This window comes from Vicia villosa, unplaced genomic scaffold, assembly GCF_029867415.1.
Source record: "Vicia villosa cultivar HV-30 ecotype Madison, WI unplaced genomic scaffold, Vvil1.0 ctg.000399F_1_1, whole genome shotgun sequence".
NCBI lineage: Eukaryota > Viridiplantae > Streptophyta > Magnoliopsida > Fabales > Fabaceae > Vicia > Vicia villosa.
The window spans coordinates 308,364-322,991 of record NW_026705179.1 but is presented as its reverse complement, the minus strand read 5'-3'; positions in this window follow the sequence as shown (position 1 = coordinate 322,991).

Here is a 14,628-nt window from a genome sequence, read left to right as displayed (position 1 = left end):
TTTGACATTAGTGAACTTTTCACTTGAAATTTCATGCCATTTTCACTAAGTTATGAACCAATTTGCCAAATGATCCAAATAATGATGCATAGAGGCAATAATTGAAGATATTTTTCTGATTTGAGATCAGAATGGAAGAGGATAAGAAGCTTGAGTTTTAACCATGGTTTGGTCACTTTAACCATTTTGCATTAAATGTAAAAGATTCCTTTTTATCTCTTAAGCCAAATCACCAATTCTTGAAGCAAGTTGCAAAGCTCTGAGTTCAGACACTTTGGCCTATAAATAGAGGTCCTTACCTCATTCAAAATCACACCAAAACCTCACAAAAGATAGGTTTTCTCTTTCTTTCTTGAATTGCAAGTTTTAAGTTTCAAAGAGAGGTAGAAAACTCAACCTCCAAACCCTTGAAGTTCTGGCCAAAGTAATGATTCTAACATCTCATAAACATCATATATGATGTGTTTGAACCATTCACACACCTCAAATCATCCCAAAACTCAGAATCATCATCTCACCTCCAAATATGCATAACACTAGCCTTATCATGCCAAAATCCATACCAAGCAAATTCTGTCCAAACTAACCTTCTAAACATCATCCATATACTTCATATGAACTGTTCCAACCATCATACATGATCTGGAACACCAAAATCACTAAGCTTGATTCTCACTTGAACCGTACTGCAGATCGAGTACCATGGATTGATCAAGAGGTTTTCAAATTGTTCCAGGCATCCAAACATGTTCCATAAGGTCCACTGAAGGTGTTCAGATCAAGAAACAACATCTGGAATCCCTCATTTGCAGAATTCGATTTCCAGTTTTGCCATTTTTAAGGTAAGCTCTCTTGAACTTCAAACTCTATCATACATGCATCATAAATGAAAAACTACCATACCATCTTGTTTCTGCACATGCATGGATCATTAACCCTCAATCAATTGCAACTTATCTTGCACATACACGATTTCAGATTGAAACTCAGAAATTAGGGTTCTTCGTGTTCATCAGAAAATCAATGATCTTAGGGTAAAAATAAATGAAATTAAATGGTACCATCATGTTCCTTGTGAAAAAACGAGTGAGATAGACCCTTCACTTGATCAATTTGGTTCAGTTTTAGAGATTTTCAAATTCAAATGGGGATGGTGTTCTTGGCGCCATTTTTTGCGAAGGAAATTCAAAAATTGAGTTTGAAATATAACCAAATCCTTGCCTTTGTTAGTCAGACCACGCGCGTGGTCCAGTTGGTATTGTTTTTGAGTGGTAACCCTCAGGTCACGAGTTCAACACCTCTAGGGGCCAAAACATATTTTTTATCACTATTTTTCTTCCATTTTTTACACAACTTTAAGTAATTAATTGACCAATCAAATTAGCTCATTTTAATTTCATTTTTTGAACACTTTTTGTTTAATATACATATTTTGACAATATCAAAAAAAATCACAAAAAAAGATTTATTTAATATGTTTTTAATTAGGTTTAAAATGATACATTTTTAAGTGTTTTTAAATACTTTAAATATTGTTTTTCATTTAATTTTCAAGCATAATCACTTGTAAATATTTTTTGTGATCAAACCCTAATCATTTAGGTCTTAATTAAGCATTAAAACTTGTTTTTAACTTAATTAAGTTGATTTCTTTTAAATTCAAAACCGTTTTAAAACAAGCGATCACGATTCTTTTCAAAACGATAAACCATTTCTTTTTGAAACTATTGATTAAATCTTTTTAATTGATCAAATGATTTTCAAAACGATGTGGGGCCTCTCGAATATTAGAGAGTATAAGACCCACTCCTTTTTCCTTTTATACAGTTTTTTTTCTTCTTTAAACAATAAACTTTTTTCAAAACAATAAAACTTCTTCAAAATAAAATCTTTTCAAACAATTTTCAAATCATTTTCAAAACAACCAAACTTCAAAGAAACAAAACTTTTCAATATACCATGGGCCTCCACGTAGGTATAAGTCCCAAGCCCCTTTTGTACATACCCATTCCTGTACATGAAATTCGGTATTTCATTGTACACACACACTTTTGTACATATCTCGATCAATTAAAACTCCAAAAAAAAAATACAAAAATGAAGGTTTCTTTAAATCTTCCCAAAAATATCATGGGCCTCCATGTAGGTATAAGTCCCAAGCCCCTTTGTAAATACCTGTTTACATAGCTTTGAATAAATTCAAGTGGACCTCTCCTCGAGTATGAGTCCCGAGCCCCCGTGTATGCAAATGGAGCATGCTTACAGGTATATTTCCTTCATAAACTCCATTATATACACACACTTTGTCATATATATGTATAACTGTTCATATTTGTTCATGTACTCGTTCATATTTGTTCGTACTTGTTCATGTTTGTGATTGTGTTATATATACTTGTTCAACTTAGTACAACACTAGGTTCCCCATAGCCTCCTATTGGGCTTCGTGAAAAGAATCTCTCTAGTTTAGGTTAGGACATAGAGTATGGTTTCCCGGTGAAATCGCTCTAAGAGCTCAAACTAACTATACCATGCCTCCCCTTGGGCTTTGTACAAACGAGTGACCCTCCCATAGCCTCCTCTTGGGCTTACAATGCAAGGACCCTGGATTGTCCCTCCCATAGCCTTCTCTTGGGCTTACAATGCAAGGACCCTCGAATAGCCTCCTCTTGGGCTTCGTACAAGGACCCACGGGCTTCTTATAAGCATCCCAAATATCCAAATCAAATACCCTAGGAGATTAGACATTTATCATCTCTATGATAGGAGTATCTCTTCTATATCATCACAAACAATCAATCAATCAAACTTTTTTGCCACAAGGCTGGCTAATCAATCAAACTTCTTTTTGCCACAAGGCTGGCTAATCAATCAAACCGTTTTGCCACCGTACTGGCTGATTAATCAAAGTTTTTGTCACAAGGCTGACTTCATTGAAACTTTTGCCACGAGGCTGGCTGATTAATCAAAACTTTTTGTCACAAGGCTGACTTCATTGAAAGTTTTTGCCACAAGGCTGGTTAAACAAACAAAAACATCTTTATCATTCTAAGCGCCATAAGTGGCATGGCCCAGGGCTTATAATGAAAAGATTTTCAAACAAAAACAAACAGATGTATGTGATGATATAGATTAGATACATCAAACATTGAGATGACATTTGTCTCTTTTCCTTTGCTTCCACTAGCATAAGTGGGAACTACGATTGCTCTGACTTTCTCAACATCCCTTTGAGAATACGTAGGCACAAGGTCGTATCCTTGGCGAGCAAAACTTCTCTCTCAAACCACTCAAACCTTAGCACCCGTAGACCCCGAGCTACAGATGCTCTGATTCCCTCTAAGGGATATGTATGCAGAGGATCGCGATGATCTTTGCGAGCATAATCAAACAAACACCTTAGGTCCCACCTATTTCACAAGAACCTCTCAATAACATGGAATGAAAAACAAAGCAAAGAAACCTATAGAGTATTATAGATACGTTGGGTGCTAATACCTTCCCTTCGTATAACCAACCCTCTTACCCAAAGATCTCTCCCCCCACTTTTAGGTTATTGCAGCTTTTTTCCTTTTCCTCCTTTGGAAATAATAAAAAGTTTGGTCGGTACAAAAGAAAAATCATTTTTTGAGCACTCGAGCCCAAAGAAGGCATTAGGTGTCCATCCTACAAAAAAAGAGGAACAAAACGATTTTTCACCCGCGACATTACGAGGCCAACGATGTTCATGGTGATACCACCAAAGGCGAATTACAATCTGTTGCTTGGAAGAGAGTGGATCCATGGAGTTGCTGTAATGCCTTCGACAATGCATCAAAGATTAACCATTTGGAGGGAAGATGACATAGTAGAAAACATTGAAGGAGATCAGAGTTACTACATGGCCGAAGTTAATCAAGTCAATAAAACCAGTTTCGACAGGAACTTGGCGAACATAGGACCTTGCCATGCTGCTGAAGACATATACACTCCGAACAAGAATGCTTTATACTATTTGTCTTTACACCCAAATGGATTCCAATGGAATAGTGAAATAATGGATGGTCCAGAAGATACCGCACCAATAGACCATTTGCCAACGATACGGCCAACAGGATGGGATGACGACGTTGATGATGTCTGAATCATCTTTCTTCGAAAGGATTTCGGCTTACATAGCCGAGAACAAAAGAAAGACGGCTCTCGAAGCCGAATTATCAAACATGACTATCGGTACAGTTCAAAGAGAAGCAGAAACGACGGATTCTGGAGTACATTCGATCCCTCAATTCCCTGAAGATACAGTTCAAGCCGAAAAGATCTCGAGTGAAGAATTGAGTCAAAGGCTGGACGCAATCTATGATGAAGAACCCTTAGGATTCGAGAAAGACCCAATGGCGTCAAATATAAAAATGTTAGCCCAAGATCCACTTGAAGAAGTAAATCTTGGAGACGAAGATCAGAAGAGGGTGACATACATCAGTGCAAAATTAGAGCCAGTTTTGAAATCAAGAGTCATCGTGTTACTAAAAGAAAATAAAGATTGCTTCGCATGGGATTACAATGAGATGCCTGGTTTGGGGCGAGACTTGGTCGAATTAAAGCTGCCCATAAAGGAAGGAAAAAATCCCATCAAGCAAACTCCTAGGAGGTTCGCACCGGAGATTCATTCGAAGATCAAAGCAGAGGTCGAGAGACTTCTACGGTGCAAGTTCATCAGAACTACAAGGTATGTTGAATGGATTGCTAATATTGTGCTGGTTATCAAAAAGAACGGTTCATTAAGAGGATGCATAGATTTTTGTGATCTTAATGCAGCAACGCCTAAGGATGAATATCCCATGCCTGTGGCAGAAATGTTAGTAGAATCAGCCGCAGGCTTCGAATATCTAAGTATGTTGGATGGATATTTTGGGTGTAACCAGATCTTCATTGCAGAAGAAGATGTGTCCAAAACAGCTTTTCGTTGCCCAGGGGCAATAGGCACCTACGAATGGGTTGTAATGCCTTTTGGTCTAAAAAATGCTGGGGCAACTTATCAAAGAGCAATGAACTCTATATTCCATGATTTTATAGAAACTTTCATGCAAGTATACATAGATGACATTGTTGTAAAGTTTGTTTCAGATTACAGTCATCTTGACCATCTGAGCCAATCATTCGAAAGAATGAGAAAACATGGCTTAAAGATGAATCCCCTTAAATGTGCTTTCTTTGTGCAGGCTGGAGATTTCCTGGGCTTCGTAGTCAACAAAAAGGGAATAGAAATTAATCAGAATAAAACAAAGGCTATTATGGAAACAAAGCCTCCATCCACGAAGAAAGAACTATAGTCTTTACTAGGAAAGATAAACTTCTTGAGAAGATTTATGTCTAACTTGAGTGGACGCACGCAAGCTTTTTCCCCCTACTTCGACTCAAGCAAGGAAGGTTTGAATGGCGTGCTGAACATCAGGAAGCTTTTGAGAAAATCAAGCAATACTTGATGCATCCACCAATATTATCTCCCCCAAATGGGAAGAAGCACATGCGCCTATATATTTCAGCATCAGATAATACAATAGGTAGCATGTTAGCTCAAGAAGACGACAATGGCATCGAAAGAGCCATTTATTACTTAAGTAGGGTACTCAATGATGCAGAGACTAGGTATAGCGCAATAGAAAAACTCTGCCTTTGTTTATATTTCTCTTGTATCAAACTCAAGTACTATATAAGGCCAGTTGATGTTTATGTTTCGTCTCATTGCGATGTTATTAAACATATGCTATCAAAACCAATATTGCATAGTCGAATTGGTAAATGGGCTTTGGCCCTTACTGAGTACTCTTTGATATTTCAACCCCTTAAAGCAATGAAAGGTCAGATCGTATCAGATTTCATTGTTGACCATGCAGTCGTTGAGAACCCTCAACAATATGTAGAATTGAAGCCTTGGAAGTTATACTTCGACGGTTCAACCTATAAAGAAGGAATCGGTGTCAGAATACTAATAATTTCTCCTGATGGAATTCCAATAAAGCTCAAGTAATAGATTGAAGGTCCCTTATGCTCCAACAACGAAGCTGAATACGAAGCATTGATCGCTGGACTTGAAGCTTTGTTAGAATTGGGGGCAACCAGAGTCGAAATTAAAGGAGACTCCGAACTAGTAATTAAGCAACTGACGAAAGAATACAAATATATCAAAGATGATTTGATCATGTATTTTGTCATAGCAAATAGGCTGCTTAAAAAATTCGAATAGGTGGAGTTAAATCACGTCTCAAGGGTAAATAATCAAGAGGCGAATGATTTGGCACAACTAGCCTCAGGATACAGGGTATCAAAAGAAAAACTAGAGGAGCTGGTCGAAGTAAAAGGCAAAGCAATGGCCACCAAGCTTTCCCCAAGTGATCTGGAGAACTCACAATTAGGTTTTGCTAACAAAGAGGAGTTTGAAGTTTTAAATATAGACTCTTTAGCAGACACGGATTGGAGGAGTCCAATTGTGAACTACTTAAAAGATCCTTCGACAGACACGAATAGAAAGGTAAAGTATCGAGCCTTATCATACTTCCTGATGGGAAACGAATTGTTTAAGAAAACCCCTGAAGGAGTTTTGCTAAAGTGTCTGGGTGAAGCGGAAGCATATTTAGCCCTCTCAAATATACATAGTGGAGCATGTGGTGCACACCAAGCGGGGCACAAAATGAAATAGCTTTTGTTTCGATATGGAATGTATTGGCCCTCTATGTTAAAAGATTGCATAGAATTTGCAAAAGGATGTCAAGAATGTCAAGAACATGCAGGTATTCAACATGCTCCTGCAAATGAATTAAATTCAATAATAAAACCATGGCCTTTTAGAGGTTGGGCACTAGACTTAATTGGGGAAATTCACCCCAAATCTTCTAAAGGTTAGAGATATATCTTGGTAGGAATAGACTACTTCATAAAATGGGTCGAAGCGATACCACTTGCGAATGTGGATCAAGAGGCTGTGATTGAGTTTATTCAAAGACACATTATATACAGATTCGGAATCCCGGAAAGTATAACCACAGATCAAGGATCAGTGTTTACTGGGCGAAAGATGCAAGATTTCGCCAAAGAAATGGGGTTGAAGTTGTTTACTTCTACACCTTACTACGCTCAGGCAAATGGACAAGTTGAAGCAGCAAATAAGATATTAATTGGTCTCATAAAGAAACACGTAGGGAAAAAACCTAAGAGTTGGCATAAAACTTTGGACCAATTACTCCGGGCTTGTCGAACATCGCCAAAAGAAGCTACAAACACTACACTTTTCCAACTGACGTTCGGACACGATGCAGTGCTCCCAGTTGAAATATACTTGCAATCAGTCCGGATCCAAAGACAGGGAGAAATTCCTCCAAACATATATTGGGAATTGATGATGAACGAATTGGTGGATTTGGACGAAGACAGACTTCGAGCATTGGAAATGATAAAAAGACAAAAAGAAAGGGTGTCCAGAGCATATAATAAAAAGGTGAAAGGTAAAACATTTATTAATAATGACTTAGTTTGGAAAGTTATTTTGCCTATAGATCGAAAGAATCAGGTTTTAGGCAAATGGTCCCCACACTGGGAAGGACCCTTTCGAATTTTAAAAGTATTCTCAAATAACGCTTATGAGATAGAAGAGTTGGCAGAAGATCGCAGGATCTTAAGAGTGAACGGGAAATATCGGAAAAGATACAAACCAAGCATGTACAAAGTAAAAATTGCAAAAACATAGATATTCAAAGTATGCTACATAGGCCAAAATGGTTGAACATGCACCAAAATGGCTTCGTGTCCAAGTAGAATATGTGGTAAATAAAGTAAGAAGACAGAGCAGTGTCAAAATATATTTTACTAAGATTAGAAGATTACATTCATTCTGGAAATTTTTGTTTCCACGAACAACAAAAGCTACAGAAATAGAAGCATACTAGAGGCTATCAAAAAGGGGCATTCAAAAGATTTTGGACAATAAAACTAAGACCTATAACACCTCCATCAAAGCCTCAAACAAAACATCCTCTAGTTGATCCTTTGTTCTATATTTTCCAAAGGTAGCAGGGGCAAGCTTTCTGCTTCGAAGAGACCTAGAGATCCTGACCTACGCATTCTTCTCACTATGCCTTTTTTCAGAAACATGTAGGACAACAACCTTCCATAAGGAAGACATGTCACTACGCCTTGACGAGAGGCTGCCATAGCAACAGCTTCGACAAGTTGCTTGAAGATCAGCAATGGAAAGTTGATTTTTCTTCCCCGGAGAGCACAGAGTATGAACTCCAGATCTTCCATCATGATGCTGTCTTGATCATGGTTTCGTGGACGAAAGTTGCCCACTAAAAGTTGGTGCCAAATTCTAATGATTTTAGCGCTAAAGGGGTCATTAGCCATGAGAGCCCTCAAGACATCAGAGGTAGTCATGCTAATGGTGTTATCATCAAATGCTTCTCCAAAATTGTCACACCTCAGCAGTTCAGAGATGGTTGAGGGAGTAATGGTAATGTGAGCCCTTCGAACCTGAGACACAATGGTGGTTCTCCCTTCTAGATCTATGCGGAGGGACGCAAACATCCAAAAATCTGCCAGCATGTTAGGATAAACGGATTCCTCCAGGATTTCCTGGTAAAATTGGAGTTGTTGGTTGGCAAATAATGCACCAGCATTGATGTGGTTTTCCTCGAATTCCTCCTCAGAGAGTTTGAATTCCTTTTTGATGCAGGACCGGATGGTAGCGTAAGTCAAAGGTTGCGCCATTGTGAGGAAGAGAGCAAGAGGTTTTATCAAGTTCTGTATTTGAAAGAGTACAAAGGGAAGAAAGGAAAGTTTGATAAGAGTTTGGTGAAAGAATGAGTAGAATGCTAAAGCCTTATATAGAATATGTTGGTCATAAAAGAACGGTTCATCTTTTAAGTGGTGATTGGACTGTGTTTGGTATCCCCAAGAGAAGTTATGGTCCCCGCCGTTTCCTACATTGGAAGTTGGAGTGTAATCATTTTGAAAACTGATACACGCACGTCTCAAATAGACATTTTGAAAAAGTGACGTCACCATTTAATTATGGTTACGACTAGGGAAGTGGAAACGTCAAGTCTAGGCTTGAGAGGCTGCGAAGAGTAATCATGTCACGTGGGTACATTATTAAAGTCATTATGATGATAAAAATAAATTTTGACAATTTTTAGGAATTGTTAAAACGATACTCGTGACAATTATAAAATTTGATATATGGAAAATGGAAAGACAAAACTGCTTATACATTCCTGGGGAAGTTTGATTACAAAATAAAAACTAAGTACGAAACACAAAAGGATATTACAAGGTTCAAAGTAATTAGTTAAAGTCCCTAGGAAGGTTATCTTTCATCTTCGAATATTGGGATTGCCATAAAGACATACGACGTTCGATTAACGCTTGTTGTCTTTTCAGTTCCCCGATTTCTGGCACGAGTTTTTGTGCCGTCTCGAAGTGTCGAATCCCTAACTGCGCCACTTCAGTCAATTCATCCTGATGGGTTTGTTGGATTGTTTCCTGACGGGGCTGGGCTTCCTTTATCTTCTCCTCGAGGAGTTTAATTTCTTGCTTCCAGGATTCAATATTGGCTTCACAAGCTTCATATTCTTTCTGGTTCTTCGAACGTTTAAGCTTGAGGGCGTCAGCCTTTGTTGTTGCATCATTAGCACCTTTCCATGAAGAACTATGAGAAGTCACCTTTGTTGTGAGTTGTTCATCAACATTTCATTTTCGAAGAATATCAGATTGAAGTTGTTCGGTCAGAGGACCCAGTGAAACAATCACTTGTGAAACTTCCTCTGAGACCAAAAGTAAATCCACTTTCTTCAAAAGATTGTTAAAGCTGTAACAGTTGGTGGAATCCTTGCTTAGAACTTCAATGAGGTTGGTTTCAAAGAACTTCTCCCTTATTTGACGAAGGAGATTAGGAATATCATCCTTGTCACCGCTCTGTGCCAGGACGTTAGAAGAAGTTCCAAGCCCAACGGGCGAAACATTGTCAACACTCATCATGGTCTTGAGGAAGCTCACGGGATCAGTTTTCTTGAGTTGCTATAGTTCTGAAGGTGTAAGCATTGTTGGGGCCTGCTTTGAAGTAGCCATAGGAGTAGCTATAGTCCCGAAAGTCGAAGCTTCATGAGGATCAGGTGTAGGCAAATTGGAAGCTTCCTCCGCAGCATCATGTTCAGAAGTAATATCTTCGCTTCCAGTTGGTTGTCCAACTACTTTATCACTATCTGAACATTGAGGATTTTCCCCCACATTTTCACCTTGACGAGTAGGTGGAGAATCGTCATTTGAATGGCTTTCTTCAGCAGTGGAATGATGGTTGCAAGGGGCTGAGCGTCTTCGAGAACTGGAGAAAGCACAGGAGATTTGTGTCGAGGAATACCTGTGTTGAACGGTTAGAATTGATCAAAATAGAAAGGTTCAAATAAATTCATCTATCATTAGAGAAAGCAGACACTTACCTTGAAGATTGTCAAGATCAATGTTGAGACTTAAGGTTTTGAGATCAGAAGTAGTTGTGCCCGTATCATCCTGCATTTATAAAGTAAGATGTGAACTTAATCATTAAAATTAAAATTTGAAAAAATGATTATGTTATGAAATCTAAATACCTTGGTTGGAACATTTTTTGGGCTTGAGTTATGGCTCTCTACAATAGGGATAGTACTAGTAGCCTTTAAGGGTGATTCATCAGAAGATACCTTATCACTCGATGAAGTAAGCTTCGAAGTCCTAGATCCCTTTTCTTTGGTTAAAGGGGTGGCAGTTTTCTGTCTTTTCTTCGTTGCTTGTCTAGTACGAGGAGGAGATTTATTTTCGTCATCTGAAGCAACTTTCTGAGGAATTTTTCGCGTCGAAGATGCTGGAGGCTTCAAGCTCCGAAGGTGCATATTAAACCAAGTAAGTAGTATTCAAAATAAAAATTGCACAAATTCGAAAATAAGGTGTATATGTACCGTGGGTTTCCTGCTAGTGGTGACAGAATCACTCTCACTTGTCTTGGTGCTCTTTGAAGCTCCAAAAACCTTCTCCGCAGGGGTCTCCTTGATACTTTTCTTTCGAGTAACAACTGTGAACAAAATAGGAATCAGTATTTCAGTGAAGGAGGAAAAGTTAGTCGAAGGATTGTCTAAAACCCCAACCTTCAGGTATTGGAGTCAAAACGCGAACGTGCTCAAGACCTATATGAAGATGTCCTTCGAAAGTATCCAGGGTATGCTTAGTCGGGACCACTCATTAAACGCGTTTTTTAGATTGTTCCTGAAGGATTTTAATCGCATTCCCACACACAAACCAGTCTGGAAAAGGAGGGCTTAAAGCCACACCAAAATCAGCACTAGGTAGTGGAGGGAATTTTGGAGGATTAAGGTTAAAAGCCACTTCGTAACGTAGTTCAGGTCGAACAGACGTGGGAAATTTTAACTTATCCAGTTTAGCAGAAAAATTTTCACGTAAAATGACCGCAACCTCACGAATGGTCCGACTAAGATCATAAGGCCTGTAGATAGTTTCAAAGAATTTTTGAAATGCTTGGATTTCTTTAATATGAGTTGAAGTACCTTTATGGAAGTTCGCCTGCACATCAGCAAAAGCTTCAGTTAGTTCTTGAGTAAGGCTCTCAGCATCGAAGATTTGCGTAGTGTAGTAATCTATCCACCATTGATGAAAATCTATGGTAGAATAAAAAGCAGGTTCGAAAGAGACGGGGGACAGAGTCGTGATGCCAACATATTTGGAGATTTTTGACTCGTATTCATCTTCAGATAAATGTAGAGTGTGTAGGCACATGTGATTCCTTTTGTCATACAAGCATTTTGGTTTGAGTTGAACCAACCCAAATTGTCTCGAAACCAGATTTGGTTGATAACGAAGAAGATAGCAGTGACTTTTTGAAGATCAAAGTCGGTGGTATAATAGCTTAGGAGTAAGGAAAGCCTCCCAAATGACCATGGATTCGGCTTGTTGGTCGGAAGAAGTTGCTGGAAATTCTCGAGTAAACCATTCAGGACCTACCTTCCTTTTTACGAAAGGAGCCATAGATGGGCTAAACTGGTAACGTTTAGTGAACATCATCACATACGCCAAGAAGGCTTCATGAAGTTTTCCAGTTTCTTCCTTGGGAGTTAGGTAAGCTAATCGGGTTCCTTCCACTGTTCGATTCTTTATATCTGTATTTTCTTCATCAACAACACTTTTGTATGGGAGGTGAGCCTCAAAAGTGGCATTAAGCCATAATTGCAACAACCAGAAAGGACCAGCAAAAAGAAGGGATCCTGTCTTATAGTTTTTAACGAGATTTGTTGCTTCACCAAGGTTTTCGTAGAGAAATCCTAAAATTAATTGGCATAAGTTTAGCTTTTTTCCGGCATTTATCTGATTAGTCATACAAAGATATCTCTTTGCTACTTGGATAGACCTAGAAGAAAAGACACATCTCGAAAGCCAGAGTGCTAGAAACGCAATGTGTTCTTCATCAGTAGCTTCCGCAGTCCTCTGAACATGGTACCTTTGAATGAAAGCAGTATAGGTGACTGTTGCCTCATTGAACTGGATGGTATCAGTATCCATGAAGTTGGGATCGAAGAGTTCCCCAGTTGGTCGAAGCCCGGTAATAGCAGCTATATCGAAAAGAGTAGGAGTAATCATTCCGCAAGGAAGGTGGAAAGTATTGTGAGAAGCATCCCAGAAATGTACTGATGCTACTAGCATGGTTTGGTTATACTCTAAACCTGTTTTAGATAACTGAATTAGGTCATAAATCCCTAATTCTTTCCAAAATGAAGCTTTTTTGCTTTTCCACCTTGGCTAGCAAAGCGTAATACAATTCAGGATCTTTCGCTAAAGGGATTGACCTAAAGACTTTTATGAAATTGGTTACATAGTTTAACCTAATTTTCTCTAAGACCGAAGGGGTTTCAGTCGATGTTTCTTCCGCGTTGTCAGGATCAGCTAAGATTGGATGACCATCTTCATCTATCTTATTCTTGCTAACTAAAGGTCTAGTTTTATAATAAGCAGGAAAAAATTTACTCAAAGAGGGGTTATTTCCTCCCGGTAAAGGACCCATGAAAGCGTGAGTTTTTCCAGAAAGTTCAAAAGGGATGGTTACCTGAGAAGCGTAGATAGCGCGTGCCTCTGCAACATTTGGGTCTGGAATGTGTTCTTGATTTCCTATATGTGTAGGATTTTGAAGTGTTTGAATAGGTTGAAGAGCATTTGAAGAAGACGCCATGAGTAAATTTGATTTGAGAAATGGGTTAAACGAGACCAAAAAGGATTTTCTTTTATGTGATGAACGCAGGAGAATAGAAGTGAAAGTTATGTGAGGGTAGAAGTTCAAATATTTAAAGGTTTAACGGAAACCCGTTCAAATATTTTGGGTAAAAGTCAAAGACACGCGGCAGGCGTTGATTTAATCCAACAGCGGTCGAACAGTTGTTAGCCTTACTCCTAATATATAGGAGTAATGATCATAAAGTAATGACAGAACGTGGGAATGTAAGTTCTGAGAAGACATCTTTGAAAATGACAAGACATTTTGAAAGTGGAGTCATAAATGATTATGAAGTTAGTCAGTTGTCTTGGAACTCTAAAAAGTGAGTAAAACGAAATCTCGTTGTAACAAGAAACGCCTATTTCTCTGGTTTTCGAAACAGGCATTTATTGGGGACAATTTGTTGGCTGGAGATTTCGTTTAGAAGAAATATTCTTTGAAGGATTATAATTTGAAGAAAGATGGTTACTGATGACCATTTTTGAGATTAAAAATGGCTACTGATGGCCATGTTTCGAGGATGTTGTTTGAGTTGGAGTGAAGATGGTTAGGATCGGAGCTAATTCGAAAAGAATTATCTTTAAAGACTTAAACGTTTTGCGAAATACGAAGGGTACTGAAGCTTAACGTATTTTCGTGACATTCTCGGTTCTGATCACGTTGCCACGCGTCAAAAGAGGATTCAGGCGAGAGGATTTGAATTTCGAAGTAGTATGTGTAACCGAACAAAGACAGATGGCATCCCAAGAATTCTTGTGAGCAACGTGGCATCAGATTAGTGTAGGACCGTTAGGGTCGAAATTAGTATAAATAAGGGTCTTAATGTTAGGATTCCGTGTGTTCATTTTGTACAAATCACTCACAAATCACTCAAGTATCAAGTGTCTAGAGAACGAGTTCGCTGAGAAATGTATGTATGACACCAACACCATTTTAAATACATTTGTATCTTTCTTTACTCAAGTATCTTTTCAATTCCTTCATTTTTCTTCGTTTAAACTTTCATTTCGAAGTAACTTTACATTTCTGCATTTATCATTCTAGCACGTTATATTCTTGCACTTTACATTTCTGCAATCTACACGCTTTATTTATGTTTTCTTTGTCGAAAGTCATATTATCATGTGTAACAAGTGTTTTTTCGAGTGAATAGTCATACAATCATATCACAAACAAGTTTTCTTGAAGTCAGAACAAACAAATATAAACCAAATCATATCGAAAGACAATTGTTTGACTATGTCCTAGGATCAATCTAGTCGATCCTGCGAGTAACCAAAGTATATTTTATAGTTTGGAGGACTAGCGGTTGTTTACCGGAAATCACCGTAAACAAGGACTACTTG